This window comes from Canis lupus, chromosome 6 (assembly GCF_003254725.2).
Source record: "Canis lupus dingo isolate Sandy chromosome 6, ASM325472v2, whole genome shotgun sequence".
Classification (NCBI taxonomy): Eukaryota; Metazoa; Chordata; class Mammalia; order Carnivora; family Canidae; genus Canis; species Canis lupus.
In genome coordinates this window covers 22,565,663-22,581,829 of record NC_064248.1, presented here as the reverse complement: position 1 = coordinate 22,581,829, position 16,167 = coordinate 22,565,663, and the positions used below count along the sequence as shown (strand labels likewise).

General features: G+C 41.4%; 1 long non-coding RNA gene across 1 annotated transcript; it reads right to left on the bottom strand.

The window, feature by feature from the left end:
- Nucleotides 1-530: 530 nt before the first annotated feature.
- Nucleotides 531-15,634, bottom strand: LOC118354996 (uncharacterized). The gene is made up of 3 exons (XR_004816571.2): nucleotides 15,601-15,634; nucleotides 14,448-14,524; nucleotides 531-669 (listed from the first exon to the last, which is right to left on the bottom strand). It is a non-coding gene; the product is annotated as an uncharacterized LOC118354996 (long non-coding RNA).
- Between the last annotated feature and the right edge of the window lie 533 nt (nucleotides 15,635-16,167).

Here is a 16,167-nt window from a genome sequence, read left to right as displayed (position 1 = left end):
ATGACCCTAGTCTGGTCAATCTGAGTGTTCCACTCTTCTGAGTACCATAATCAGATTGCAGATGGGCACGTAACCAAAACTGTTTTTGGCTAGAGGTATTAGAAGTCATTTCTCTACTGCCAAATTGCTGAAAAGACTGATATATAAACCTGGCGTTTCCAGAAGCTGTCTTGCTGTCACCCAGGGAATGCTTGTCTGTGAATGATGCCAACACCAAGGAAAGCAGAGTAAAGACTGAGGTGGATGCATTCCTGTGGGCTTCATTTCCACACCTGGATCCAGTCATGCCCAAGGCTAGATCCAGCCCCCAGAATTTTCAGTTATACAAGCCAACAGGTTCTCCATTGTGCCTAAACAAATTTGAGTGGGATATTCTGTCACTTGCAGTCCCAAAGACGTGACTCATCTTAGGACTACATCCACACCAGACCCTATGACACACTGGATATTCCAGAGAAGAGACGGGAACTTCTTGAGAGGAAAAAGACATTGAAAGGATACAAGGAAGAGGTGACCCAGACTTGCCTCTCTACATCCCCAGGAGGATGTGCAGGTGTCCTGGCTGCAGTGACTCAGACCGCAGTGATGGATGATATCTTTATTCCAAAGCCCTCTGCTGTGATTGTGGTGCCCTGAGCAGATGGTTTTCCCAATGCAGTGAAGCAATCCCTTCAAGAAACAGTCTTAACGTTATTTCCAAATCCTCAAAGGTGGGTAACCAGGGGGATTTTATTAGACATATTTATTCTATAATCCAGCGTCTCACAAGACATCTAGAAGCTTCTTTTAAGCTGCCTCTCCTGCCTCCCAGCTATAATTCTCGTGTTGCTTCCCAGACATTAAAAATAAAATGAAAAAGCCCCTGTTGTGCAGGATGAAACAGGCTTAGCTGAAAGGCTCTCGCTTCCGCCCCCGCCAGCTGGTGGACATCCCTGCCTTCTACCTCCTTCCTGTCTGTGCTAAGTCTCCTTGTGTCAGGGAGCCTTCACCTGCCATGGTCAAACCGACTTTAGATCTGCAAGGCTGAGGCAATGGTTGAAATGCAACACAAAACTACCCTATTTATATTTTCATTTCTATTAGACCTTTATAATGATTCCTTATTGAACTGAAGCTTAAATGGCTAAAGACTGATCGTAATAGAACATTTAATTGTTTGCTTGTCTAACTCTCTCAGCCCTAATTAAATATTGTTTTTCATTGAGCAGCTTACACGGCGATGTTTTTTTCCTGTCACTGAAGAGAGCAAGGGGGCTGAGGCAGAATTCAGATGAGCCCATGCTCACTCAGTGTTCTCATCCTATTCGGTTTTCATCCAACAGTGGGGAACAGAGCCCTCTGGAGGGAGAATCAGAGTTCTAGGGAACAGCTTTCCAAGATGACCTCATGCAGGCCCTCAGAGGGGAAGGAGTTAGAAGATGAGGGATGAGAGCTCATGCTACCTTGCAGGGATTCCTACAGAAGGTGCAAGATCTGGGTGTGAAAAGCTGGCATTGGAGCTGTCACTGTCACCTTTCTTCACACTCCCCTTCTCACCCACCTCCAGGCCGTCACCCTGGCCCACGCCACCATCACCTCTCACCAGATTATTACAGAAGCTTCTTGATTGGCCTCCTATGTTTATCCCAGCTTCACTACAGTACGTTTCCAGCACAGCAGCCAGAGTCCTTTCACGTCACTCCCCCTCCGAGGGTCCCCCAGTGGCTCCCAGCTGACTCAGAAGAAAGCCAGGGTTCTGACAATGGCCTCCACCCTGCTGTTCCCTCTGGCCTTGCCTCCTAGTACTCATCCCTTTGCTCATTCAGCTCCAGCACCACTGACCTCCCTGCTGTCTCCTCGGATCCTCTTCATAAGCTTCCTCTTTAGGGCTTTTCACTTGCCATTCCCTCTGCCTGGAATATGTCTCTCCTGGAAAGCTTCAGGGTTCACTCCCTCACACCTTTATCCAAATGTCACTTCTCAGTGGGGCCTCTACGCCTTACATACTCCCTATCCTCCACCTCCGTTTTATTTTCCCCCATAGATTTTACTACTGACATACACTTTAGTTCACCTACTTATTTTGTTTACTGTTTATCTGGCCTACTAGATGTTAGCTTTAGGAGGGCAAAGATTTTCCTCTGTTGGTTTCACTGCTGACTCCGGCACTGAATAGTTATGCAAATAAATATTGTTTTTGACTGACTGAAGTGAACGAATAAATGCAAACATGCATAAATGAATGAATTCATTTCTGGCCATGAATCCCAGTGGCCAGGGACTGACTACTCTAGGCCAGGAGCCTGGATGTATCTGCACTTTGCATTCCAGAATTCTGGGCATTAAAGAAATCTTCCCATGGGTGATGAAGGTGCTAAGGGCAGAGTAAAGTCCAGAGCTCAGAATGAGCCCCAGCCTTCTAGCTATAAATGCTGATTAAAGCCTAGGGCAACACTGTGAAAGAGGAGGGGGACGTGAACGTGAGTTCGAAAAGGCCTTGGTTCATAGCATGAGAAGGGGCAAGTTGCCTCAAGGAGATTCTCTGAAGGCATCAGGCAAGGACAGCTCCGTGAGTGAAGCCATTACTGTGAACACCCATGGAGACCAGGGAAGCTCTGGGAGCCTGGGGATGGTTTGTCTGTCAATTCAGAAAAACATTTCCAGAAGGGAAGAAGGAAGTAAGATATCTGGGATCACCCCCTTTGTACAGGACCGATTCACAGGATCACGGGGCTAAGGTCATATGGCCCGTCTCCAGGACCAAAATGATTGAGACACATCTTTCTCCAAAGGCTAATGGAGAAGGGGGTTCCAGTTTAACCCTGTTCATCAAGTCTGGGCTTCCAAACTTCTTACAGAAAGGTAGTATTTTCCTATGAGACTTCAACATTTCAGAACCTCATTCAGTTCAACCCAACATTTATTCATTCATCAAGTTTTCAAGGTATGCACATTTTACATTTTGACAGTTGTGTCAATCCACCCACCAGAAATATTGTAGCAGTTTATATTGTTCTTTTCTCATGCCTTACATTGAGTATCTATCTATATTTCTACCTGCTTTGAGGGAAATCACACTTCCCAGAAATTTGTCTATTTGATTTATCCTTTCAAAGTTCTGGTCCTTGATTTGATTAATCAATTCCACTGACTTTTTTGCTTTTGATTAATGTAAGCTCTTATCTTTATTAATTTCTTCTTCTCACTTTTATTTTGCTGTTCATTTTCTAGCTCCTTATTTTGAATTCTTAATCCAATTATTCTCATCTTCAGTGTTCAAGCATATTTATTTTAGTAATAACAGCTTTAGATTATGGATTTTACTAAGAATAACTTTAGTCACACTCCCGTATGTATTTTTATAGAGTGTCCTCATCATCTTAAATGTCTAGTCTGTTTTTTCAGTATCGATTTCCACTTTGACAGAAGGGCTATTTTTTATTTTGTCTCATTTCCAGATGGCTACCACTTATCTTAATTTAGGCATAGTCTTGCTATTAATGGGATTGGGAAATATAGTTTGTAAAATTTTAATTTGGGGATTTGTTGTGCATTGCTTTGCCTGGGTACATACATTGTATCAGTCAGGATGGGTTAAGGTTAAGCTGCAGTAACAATCAAAAATTCTCAGTGGCTTAAATAACATGGGTAAACTGGGTATTCTTCTCATCATGCTCACTCAGGGACCTGAGCTGATAGAGGCTCCATTTTGACACATGCTTCCATGATCACAGGGGCAGAGAAAAGAGAGCCTGGCTCTTAAAGCCACTTCTGTGTCCATTTCATTGGCCAAAGAAAGTTTGGAGGCCTGAGTTCAACAGAGCATGGCTGTCTTATCCTCTCAATGGAGGACGGCTGAATATTTGTGAATAAATATTTTACCATATGCATTCAACAGATATTTATAAAGGATGATGAAGATACCTCCCACTATACATCAAAAACTGTTAGAGACATTGGGATCCTGGCAGATATTGTTGGTTGGTGTCCTGCCTCCCATTCTCATCCCTGACCCTCCTTTTCCCATCCGCTTTCCAGCCAGAGGTGGCTATGTGACCCAGATGTAAGTGGAAGTTGGTGGGACTCCTGGGAAAGCTTTTTCTTCTTTTTTAAACTTTTGCTTTTCTGATGTTAGTGCCGCCTTGTCTTCTTCTTCCTTCTTCCTGTCTTGACTGTTAATGTAGAGGCACACCAAGAGAATTCCATAAATATTTGCTTTGACATTGTTGAGCATCTATACCAATATCAGCAGCTGCCTACTTTCAGATTTCTCATATGAAGAAAATAGTAGCCTCATGTTCGTATAAGCCACTGTGGTTGGGTTTCTTGTTACTTGCATCTGAAAGCATTTCTGAGTCATAAAAGAATTCAGCATGTAAAACAAAATAGACAATTCCCATCTTCAGTGAATAATAATTCTTTAAAAGTATTGTTATGAAATAATAGAAAAGAGATACATTGGTTTCTGCCCCTAGTTCCTGCACAGAACTCCTAAAACCCTTGTAATTTCCTAAGTGACCAGAGCACTGAAAACTTATTTTGTTCTAATATTTGACTCCAGTTCCTGACACAGAGTTCCTAAATGCCTTGGAATTTCCTAGGTGATAGTAGTGTCTTTTGGTCTAATGAAAGAACTCCGGGTGGGCTCCTGGGTGGCCCTTGGATGGAGGCTGGTCACCAGAAAGACCAAGATATGATTAGAAGCCTGGAATTTTCAGTCCCACCAACTCTCTCCTCCTCATTCCCCACAGAAGGAAAAGGGGTAGAAATGGAGTCAATAACTGATCATGCTGATATGATGAAGCCTCCATAAAAATCTCAAAGTATGGGGTTTGCAGAACTTCCATGCGGGTGAACATATCCACATACCAGGAAGGTGATGTACCCCAATTCCACAGGGACAGAAGCTCCTGTGCTTGGGACCCTCCCAGACCTTGCTCTTTGTATCTCTTTATCTTTTCATATGTTGTCCCAGTAAGTGTAAAAAGTGTTTCTCTTAATTCTATGAGCTGCTCTAGCAAATACTTGAATTCAAAGTAGGGAGGTGAAGGTAATCATGAAACCTCTGATTTGTAGCCAAGTCAACAGAAGTTGTGGGTAACCTGTGACCTACCACTTGTGAATTGCATCTGAAGTGGGGAGGGGGGGCAGTCTTGTGGGACTGGGCCCTTAACCTATGGATTCTGTGCTACTCAAGTTAGTGTCAGAATTGAATTGACTATCCAGTAGGATACCCAGCTGGTATCATGGAGAGTTGCTTTGTGTGGGAAAAACACCATACATCTGGTGTCCAAAGTGTTGTGAGTGTGGTAGTTGTGTGAGAGTAAAGGAGAAAGACGCAAGAGGAAGGAGTTTTTCCTACTCATCTATGGACAGCTGAAAAGAATGCTAAATATGTATTCTAAATATGTAAAAGCTTATATAGTCCCAGATTATCATTGATCTTTAAAAATATGCTATGAGATGAAGTAAGACTGTCAAAATGTTGATAATTGTGGTACAAAGAATCTTCTTTTTCCCAATAAAACGTTTTTCTCAATTTTAATAGGCTTAACCACCACACTGTTACTTGGCCAACTCTAATTTTCACTGATATCAGTGATTTACCACTGTTATTTTTATAACAGCTTTATTGAAACTATAATTCACATATCATATAATTCACCAATTTTAAATGTACATGGTTTTCAGTATATTCAGAGTTGTGCAACCATCACCACAGTCTATTTTAAAATATTTTCATCACTCCAACAAGAAACTCTGTATCCCTTAGAAGTAATCCCTATTTCACCCAAACTCCCCCCACCCCCTCCACCCTTCCTCCATCCCACTTCTGCCCACAGCCTTAGGTAACTACTAATCTATTTTATGCTTCCATGGATTTGCCTATTCTCAACATTTCATATAAATGGATTCATATAAATGGAATGATACATTACGTGGTCTTTTAACATCAGCTTCTTCCACTTAGCATGTTTTCACAGTTCATCCATGTTGGCAGGTATCAGTACTTTATTTCTTTTTGTTCCTGATTATTCCATTGTATGAGTATACCACATTTTTTCATCCATTCATGTAGAGGCACACCAAGACAACACACACAACACACAACACACACACACAACATTTCAATTGTTTTCCTTTTTTAATATTGTGGATAATGTTGCTATAAATATTCATGTACAAGTTTTTGTTTGAACATCTTGATTTTGATTCTTTGGGGTATATACCTGTGAGTGGAATTACTGGATTGTTTAACTTTTTGAGGAACTTCCTAGCTGTTTTCCAAAGTGGTTGTACCAGTTTACATTCCCACCAACAGTGGATGAGGGTTCCAATTTTTCCTCTCCTCTCCAACTCTTATCACATCTTTTGTATTTTAGCCATTCTTGTAAGTGGGAAATGCTATCTCGTTGTAGGTTTGATTTGCATTTCCCTGATAACTAATAATGTTGACATCTTTTCACATGTTTATTGGTCATGTGTATATATATACATATATATATATATTTTTTTTAAGATTTTATTTATTTATTCATGAGAGACACAGAGAGGTAGAGACATAGGCAGAGGGAGAAGCAGGCTCCCTGCAGGGAGCCTGATGCCAGACTCTGACTCCATCCAGATCACAACCTGAGCCAAAGGCAGATGCTCAACCACTGAGCTACCCAGGCATCCCAGTCATGTGTATATCTTCTTTAGGGAACTATTTTTTTTTTTGCCCATTCTTAAAAGGAGTTGTCTTTGCATTTTTTAGTTGTAAGAGCTCCTTATCTATATTAGTACAAGTTCCTTATCAGAAATATGATTTGCAAAATTTATCTCCCATTCTATGGGCTGTCTTTTCACTTTTCATTTATGTCCTGAGCATAAAAACTTTTAATTTTGATGATGTCAATTACTTTTTTCCTTCTGTTTGTGTTTTTGGTGTCAAGGTCACAAAGATTTATATCTGTTTTCTTCTAAGAATGTAAGAGTTTTAGTACTTAATATCTCAGTCTTCAAACCATTTTGAGTTAATTTTTCTGCATGGTGTGAGGTAGACATTCAACTTCATTCTTTTGCATGTGAGATCCAGTTATCCCTGCATTTGTTAAAAAGACTATACTTTGGGGCAGCCCCAGTGGCGCAGCGGTTTAGCGCCGCCTGCAGCCCAGGGCGTGATCCCGGAGCCCCAGGATCGAGTCCCACGTCAGGCTTCCTGCAGGGAGCCTGCTTCTCCCTCTGCCTGTATCTCTGCCTCTCTGTGTCTCTATGAATAAATAAATAAATAAATAAATAAATAAATAAATAAATAAATAAATAAATAAATATTTTTTTAAAAAAAAGACTGTACTTTCTCCCGCTGGGTTGTCTTGATGCCTTTGTTGAAAATCAATTGGCTGTAAATATGAGGATCTCTATCTAGATTTTCAATTCTATTCCATTGATCAACATGTCTATCCTTATGGCAATACCACACTGTCTTGATCACTGTAGCTTTCTAGTAGGTTTTGCAATCAGGAAGTGTGAGTCCTTCAACTTTGTCCTTCTCTTTCAAGATTTGTTTTTATCTATTCTGGTTTCCATAAATTTCCATATGAATCTTAGCATAAGCCTGTTGATTTCTTCAAGAAGTCAGCTGTGATTTGGACAAAGATTTCATTGAATCTATAGATTAATTTAGGGAGTATTGCTATGTTAACAATACTGTCTTCCAATATAGAGCCTGTTTATTTAAATCTTGCTTAATATCTTTCAATGTTTTATAGTTGTAATGTAGAAGTTCTAAATCTCTTTTGTTAAGTGTATTATTATTTTTGTGTTTTTATTATATTTTTCGATGCTATTGGAAATGGTATTATTTTCTTCTTTTCATTTCCAATTTGTTCATTACTAGTATAGAAATACAATTGATGTTTGTATATTGACCTTATATGCTGCAGTCTCACTGAATTCATTTATTAGTCCTAATCATTTTTAGTGGATTTTTTATGATTTCTACACACAAGACCATGTCATCTGCAATTAGAGATAATTTGACTTCTTTGTCCAATCTGGATGCCTTTTATTCCCTTTTATAGCTAATTGTCCTGGCTACAACCTCCAATACAATGTTGAATAGAAGTGGTGAGAGCAGACATCCTTCTTATTCTTGATTTTAGGGAGAAAGCATTCAGCTTTTCACAAGTATGATGGCAGCAAGTCACCTCAATAATATGAACTCAGATGTGGTTAAAGGGGCTTCGTATGAATAACAAAAGACACTCCTTTCATATTTATCACTCTTCTCAGGAAATTCCAAAGGTTTTAGGAGCTCTGTGCCAGGAACCAGGATGAAGACCAAATATGCATTTCTTATTATCAATCACAATATTATAAATGTCCTCTTTTTCATTCTCAATTTTAATAATTTGAGTTTTTTTTTTTTCTTAATCAGTCTAGCTAAAGATTTGCCAATTTTGTTGGCTCATTCAAAATATCAACTTTTGGCTTCGTTGATTTTTCTCTATTATTTTTCTAGTCTCTATTTTACAAATTTCCACTGTAATCTTTATGATTTCCTCCTCCTTGCTTTGGGTTTAGTTTGCTCTTCTCTTCCCCTAGCTAATTTTAGTATCTTCTTTTTATACTTAGAATTTATAAAAATCCACAAAACATCTCCAAGTGCAGAGTTTTTTTTTTTCAACTAATCCTAAGCATAAATCAGGAAACCTTTTGACACAAAATTTAAGTATTCAGGTCAACCAAATTTCTTCTTTCCTTTGATTATTTCTTCCCCTCCATCTACTTCATTATGTATTTCTGGAACTCCTTTTTACATAAGTATTGAATAATTTGATCTAGTTTCATATCTTGTCTTTTATGATTTTTGTCTTTTTAAACCAAATTCTAGAGGAGTTCCTTGATAAAGCCTTTTAATTTATTCAGTTGATTATGCTATCCCATTTTTGAAATTATGCTTTGTATCTCCAAAATTTCTTTCGCTCCTCTGATGATACCTTTTCATAGGACCCTGCTTGTGCTTCTGTCATTACCTTACTCCCCTATATCTCCTGGCAACAGCATGGCTTTGGCTTTACAGTGTATACCTTGTCCTGAGTCTTCTGGGTACTTTCCCCTCCTTCACTTTGATGAATTCTTTCATGTGTCCAGAGGTTTTTCTCAGAAATAGGTGAAGATAGTTCAGTGCCAGTAGCTGAGAGTGAGCTTCATTAATGACTCCTCTTGTGGATGGATCATGAGACCAGAAGAAGGAAATTCTGCTTTGTTTGATCATTAGGTTGTTTGTCTAACTGACCTCAATTGCAGAAAGTTGAGGTAAATATGCCCTTTGGTTTATGGCATATTATCATATTCAGTCTGTGAAAAGCCTTCTTTTCATAAATAATTGAAAGTTCTTTCTCTTATTTATGCATATATTTAGTTATTCCCCTCACCCCCCAATAACCCCCTCCCCAAGGGGCTAATCACATACAGTACAGGATAGGTACTAATCACACACTACAGGATAACCCCTACCCCTATAGGTTGTGAATGCCCGCTCCAAGATTGTACTGTAGAACCCCTACTCCCTAGAACTCAGGACTTGTCCCTTGGATTGTCCTGTACTCAATGGTCCTTTTCTCTGTTGGGCTGGCTGAGAGACAGGGGCACCCAAAATGGCTGATCTTCCCACCAAGGCAACCGTGACCACCACATCATCTCCAGTAAATCAAAACCTAGTTGGAAAACTGAAACTTTCCATCTGGGACTTTCCAGCCAGGGTCCACCCCCCCATCGTCTGTACTATCCCCACCCCCAGCCAACCACCTAGGGACAGACACGGTGTTCCCTTGCCTAATTTGGCAAGGGGCCCACCCAGATCCAGACCTGGAACCAATAAGGCTTAAAAACCCCCACACTCTCCAACCCCTGCACAACTTCCCCGACTCGGGCCACCTCTAGGAGTCACAGAACCTCACCTGGGAGCGCTCCCCATTAAAGCATTCTCTAACCTACTGCCTGGCTCTGCCGTTTTTTTAAATTTCTCCACCATTCATTTAGAAAAAAACCTAACATTCTCTATCCTTTCACTGATTCCACAGATGCTATGGGAAATGTGCTGTAGAATGAACATGGAGGGAGCCATAAAAACATCCTGCTACCCCACCTTCACCTTAGACCAATCAGAATCTTTAGGTGAGGGTTCTAGACATCAGGATTTTTTTTTTTTAAATCCCTCCAGGGATTCTAATATGCGATGAGGGAAGAGATCCAGTACCTGAAGATTACTACTAAATTTCCAGAGGGCAGGAAAGCTATGCTCCTTTCTCTGTCATAAGAAGACAGTGCCTTGCTCAGCCCTGGTTTGGGTCAGAGTAGTTCACCTCATAAACCTAGCATCACATTTATACTCATGCTTGGTGGGGAGGGGAGGCAAGAGGGACTTTTTTTTTAGTGAGTCAACCAGAGAGAAGAGTATGTATATTTTCCCAAGGCCATTCCGGAGGTGAGTAGGCTCCTAACTCTTGGTACACAGCTCTGACTGCAAGAACCTTTTTGATGTGCCTCAAGGCTAGATCACTGAGTTCCATGGCCTTCCTTGTCCACTCACCTTTGATGAAGGTCAGGGAAATAATAGTCACTAACCCGATTAATGCCAAGCCAGACATTTTTCTAAATACATATGTGACACTGAGGCACAAAACTGCTAAAAAAAATTTTACCCAAGGCCACAAAGCTAGGAAGCGGTAAAGCTGGGACTTGAACCCAGGCAGTCTGGCTTCAGAATCCATGATTTCAGAACTGCTCCATTAGACCATCCCTGCTGCAGGAAGTGTGTGGCTTTTCCTACCACTAGCACCACAGGTCAGAAAGAAGCCAGCATGAGATTCTGAGCAAATATTTGTGGAACATCTACATGTGCAGGAACAAATCCACATAGTCTCACGGAGGTTCTGAGGCATCGGACACTCAAACCTCTCCTCCCTGTCCTTGTGCACACCTGTTCCCCTGGAGCTTCTCTGGCACATCTTTGCCCTACCTTGCTCTCTGAGAAACCTCTAGGTGGCTGCCTTCCTTCTGCTCCTCTGAGCTCAGGATGGCTCAGCAAAGACTGGGAAACTGGTCACCCAGCTCTGACCACTGCCACTTTTACCCTGGGAATAGCACACGTCAGACATGGGGCCAGAGCAACTGCACAGAGAAAGACTTTCTGTCCTGAGCTCTTACAGAGGGCCTGGCTGCTAAAGCCCCATTAGCCCAACCCACAGGCTTGGGGAGAAGGCATTCAGGGAACACAAGAGTGGTTGTTAAGTAGAAAGTGCCACGCATGTCGCCCCTTTGTTATCCTCTTTCTGCACTGTCACTCTGACAAGCTCTGCCTGACACAGGGGCATTAATTTTTCATGCCACCCTGCTGCAGACACACAGATTTGTTTGGAGCGATGATAAATGAAATGCAAATGTGGCTGGGAGCCCAGTGCTGAGATGCTGAGACTACAGGTCACATCATGCTTCCGCCTCATCCTCCTGTCCCCATGACACCTCCAGCCACTGCTTTACATCTGCTACATCCTGTGGCTCTGCAGAGCAAAAGGTGACTGCTGAGGAGAGGGAATACAATATTCTCGGCGGGTAGCAGCAAAGTTGATTAAGAAAAATTCACTCCCTCAATATGGTTTCTGATCTCATGTTTATCTTCATTTGAACCATCCTGGGTAGATGTGTTTTAATTGCAAGCAACAACCATTCCTTTTCCGGAAGCAGGCAGGGCATAAATTATAAAATAAATAAATGATTAAGAAACATCTAATTATTGTTATTAGTTTCTTACTTGAAGGTACTTCCAAGCCGCTTCTTATTAAAGTCATTCATCAAGGAGCCACCGTGCCCTTTCTGGAGGCGCTGCTCCCAGGACCAGTGCAGGACTCACTGTCTCATGCAGCACGCAGTGCTTAATAAACACGGAGAATATTGATGGCCGTGAATTCCTCCCTCAGCCTAAACTCCAGCATGATGGATTGATGCTTCCTAAACATGGCGAATATTCCTCCGGCCATTCATCAGCCCTACCACAAATACAGGTGTCAGCCGGAGCAGACGTCAGCCTCTAACTGCCTTCTCCAGAGCACACATACAGAGAAAAGCCCGCATTTCCCACACAGGGACCTCATCAATTTTGCATGTGCTGCAGTCCCTTGACTTATTAAATATTTATAACAATGTCATTATTTACCAAACAAGCTACCAGGCTGTGCCCACGGCCCCCAGAGCCATAAGCCTGAGTTTATGGAGCAGGGACCTCCTTTCAGGGCCTCCCTGCCTCTAGAGAGCCTTTTGAGTAGAGGCAATTGGGTCTAGCAGATAGGTTTCTCTGCCTTCCTTCAAAAATGCATGTGAAGGTCTCTCCATGTTTTGGAGAAGGAACAACAGGGCCAGAGGTGCATCATCCTGGTGGAGATCAAAGCACAGTGAAGTTTAAGGGTTTCCAGAGCTGGGAGCTCTCCCACTGGGGACCCGCATTTGCCATTCTGCCATCCTTGCCAAGATGTCCTCACCCTTCCCCTGATCTACTCTCTAAGTCACTCTCTTCTCTGATTCTACAATCCAGAGCTCTAATGCTTCCATGTAATGGCCAGTTATGTCTTTAGGCAAGAGACAAAGAACCTCATTCACTCCACAAAGATTTATTGAGATTTACAAAGATTGAGTTGCAAGGCACTGCCTCAGGTGCTGGGCTGTCTCCCCAAACTCACTCCCCCAGGCTTCTCTGCCAGAGCCCACCCTTCTACCCTCCCAAATACTGGTTGGAAATGTCAGACACTTCCTTCGATTTTCTTGCAATTTGGTCATAAGTAGATAACTAAGATCCTGGTCAACAAGAGGGAAGTATTTTTAGAGGAGGCTGGGGATGGTCTCTGGGAAATAGTCTCTTACTGGTCGAGAGACCTAGGCCATTATGTTTACACAACTGTGGCAGCCACAGAAGACCAAGTTTGCGGACAAAGGCTACCATGCTAAGAATGGCAGACAGAAGAACCATGGTTCTCAATGACTGATGAGCACTGCTCTAACCTCTGCACCTGCTCTGCTTCTAGACTTCTTACAAAATTAGGTTCTTAAAATGTCTTTCTTTTGCTACAGTAATAAAAAATCTCGCAGGCAAGATCCACTGATGGATTCTAAAATTTGAGTTGGCCAAAGTCTGAGATCTTTACATGCTAATAATATCTCTCCCAAGACATTTATTAAGTACAAAGGGGAAAATTAGTAATTTTACGGTAGAGAACCCCAAAAACATCACCTTAACCAAGTGACCAAGATTCTTATATCACCAGTAATATGACATAGCAATATCATATAGTGAGAAGGGGATATTGCTTCTGTGATATTCTTGCCAAGAAACACAAAACCCCAATCTAATTGTGACACTGCATGAGAAGACCCAAACAAAGGGACATTCTACCCAACTGGCTGTGTTCTTCAAAATTGTCAAGGACATAAAAGACTACGAGTTGTCACAGATTGGAGGAACTGAGACAATTAAATGCATTGTGGGACCCAAGACTGGACAGGTGTGGAAAAACTTGTGAAATCCAGGTGCCTGAGTGGCTCAGTGGTTGTATATCTGCCTTTGGCTTAGGCCATTGTCCCAGGGTCTTAGGATCAAGTCCCGCACTGGGTTCCCCATAGGGAGCCTGCTTCTCCCACTGCCTATGTCTCTGCCTCTCTCTGTGTGTCTCTTATGAATAAATAAAATCTTAAAAAAAAAAAAAAAACACCAAAAAACTCATGAAATTTGAATGAAGTCTGTAGTTTAGTTGACGGTGTTGCACCAGTGGTATCAGTGATTCTGTTGCACCAGAAATATCAGTTTCTGATATTAAACGTTGTACTAGAGTTACACAATACCCTAACATCTGGGGAAGCTGGGTGAAGAGTATATGGGAATTCTCCAAACTATTTTAGCAACTTTTCTGTGTCTAAAGTTATTACTTTTTGTTTCAAAAAAAATTGAGCCAGGGAGGTTCTCCTAAATTCTGTTACCAAAAAACAGAAATTTCCTCACTTCTTGAATTTGCCATAATAAAAATCACCTAGAGATTACAAAGAAAAGGACTTTATACAATCCAGATTCTCCTTCTAGTAACTGCATGGCCAAATACAGTTCTATAGGTTGATTGTTTAATTCTTTTTTTTTTAGCATCATATAGGGAATTGGATGTAATAATGTGAAAAAAAACCCACAAGCATTGTAGAATTAGGCCTAATTCACATCCAACACCTACTACTCATTATCTGTGTGATCTTAGGTTAAGTTATTAACTCACTCCAAGCCTCAGTCTTTATATGCATAAAACTGAAATAATGGAGCCCATGAAATTTAAATAGGGTAATGAGATAAAGAATGAATGCAGAGTGAGAGGACAGCATTGGATACATGGGTCCAAAGAGGACTTCCTAGGTAGGGTGCCACTGAGAGGAGAAAGGACTTGTATGAATACCTGGGGGATGAGCATTCCTGAGAGGAAGCACCAGGTGCCAAGACCCGCTTCAAGATACTAAGAAGTAGCTTCTGTGCCTGAAAGTGAAGAAAGGAGGATATAAAATGGGTTGGAAAAGAGGGCAGATTTAGGACATAGCTGTGGGAGTAGATCTGGACAGGGCTTGTGAATGGATCTGATGTAAGGATGGGAGTTGAAGGATGGATCCCTGGTCTGGCCTGAGCAGCTGGGGTGGACAGTAATACCATATACTAAGTTCTAGAATGCGCTGGGAAGATGGATCAGAAGCAACATTTAGAGAAATAATGGCTAGGGATTTCTGGGTGGCTCAGCAGTTTAGCACTTGCCTTTGGCCCAGGGCATGATCCTGGAGTCTTGGGATCGAGTCCCACATTAGGCTCCCTGCATGGAGCCTGCTTCTCTCTCTGCCTGTGTCTCTGCCTCTCTCTCTCTCTCTCTCTCTCTCTGTGTGTGTGTGTGTGTTTCTCTCATGAATAAATAAAATCTTTAAAAAAAATAAAGAGATAATAATGGTTAAAAAGTTTCCAGGCCTGATTCATAAAGTACAGGATAAAAAGACACTTAAGTGAAACTAATGGAAAACAAAGAGAAGCATCTTCAAAGCATTTAGAAAAAAAACTTGCAACACATTTTCAAAGGAAAACCATGAGATGAATAATCAACTCACTTATCAACAGAAATAACAGCAGAGACCACGGACTGAAAAGGAAAGAAAATAACTTGCAACCTAGAATTCTATTCCCAGTGAAAATACCCTCCAAAAGTAAAGGCAAAATAAAGACCCTTCCAATCAAACAGAAGCTAAGAGAGTGCATCGTGAGCACAGGCTGGGGAGAAAAAAAAGAAAGAAAGAAAGAAAAAACACTAAAAGGAATTCTTCAGGCAGAAGGAAAACAATTGCAGGAAACACAGTGGTAAACAGGAAGAGGGGGATAAGCAATGGAAGGTGAACGTACTGGTTCATCTAAATGAATGCTGGCTTTCAACATTCGTAATAATGTTAGTTACGTGTATTATGTATCTGTGCTTGATAAATACACATGGAATTGTAATGCATGGCAACCAGTAACAAATGGTAAAAAGGGTAAAATGGAATCAAAGTGTTCTGAGATCCTAAAGGGGCAAAACTTACTAAGTTTTCTTAGATTCTTCTGAATCAGGGATGCTGATACCACAAGGACAGCCACTAAAAAGAAAACAAAGTTAAGAGGATGAATAATAAGCTAACAGAGGTGAAAAACTGGAATTTAAAAACTGCTTGATTGATCTAAAAGAAAGGCAAGAAAGAAGAGAAAAAGAAACATAAAACAGGTGGGACAAATATCAAAGGAATGGTAAGACAGGAGATAAAATCAAATACACTTGTAATTAATGTAATGTATTAAATGTAAATAAACCAACCATCCCAATTAAGGCTTCCAATGAGCATGCAGACACTAATGGCCACATTTTACAGGTGAAGAATTTGAGGCACAGAGAGGTTAAGTAATCTGCCAAAGGCTGTCCAGCTAGGAGGTCATGATACCAGAACTGGAACTAGCAGCTTGCCTCTGGGACCTAAGCATGTCTCCCCTCCAGGAGCAGCTCGTGCCTCTCTGCCCACCCACTATTTTAGGTCAGCATTTCACAGACTGCACCCAGATTCCTGCAACAAGCTTCTAACCCGAGCTCACAGGTGCCACATTGTTGCCATGGTGAC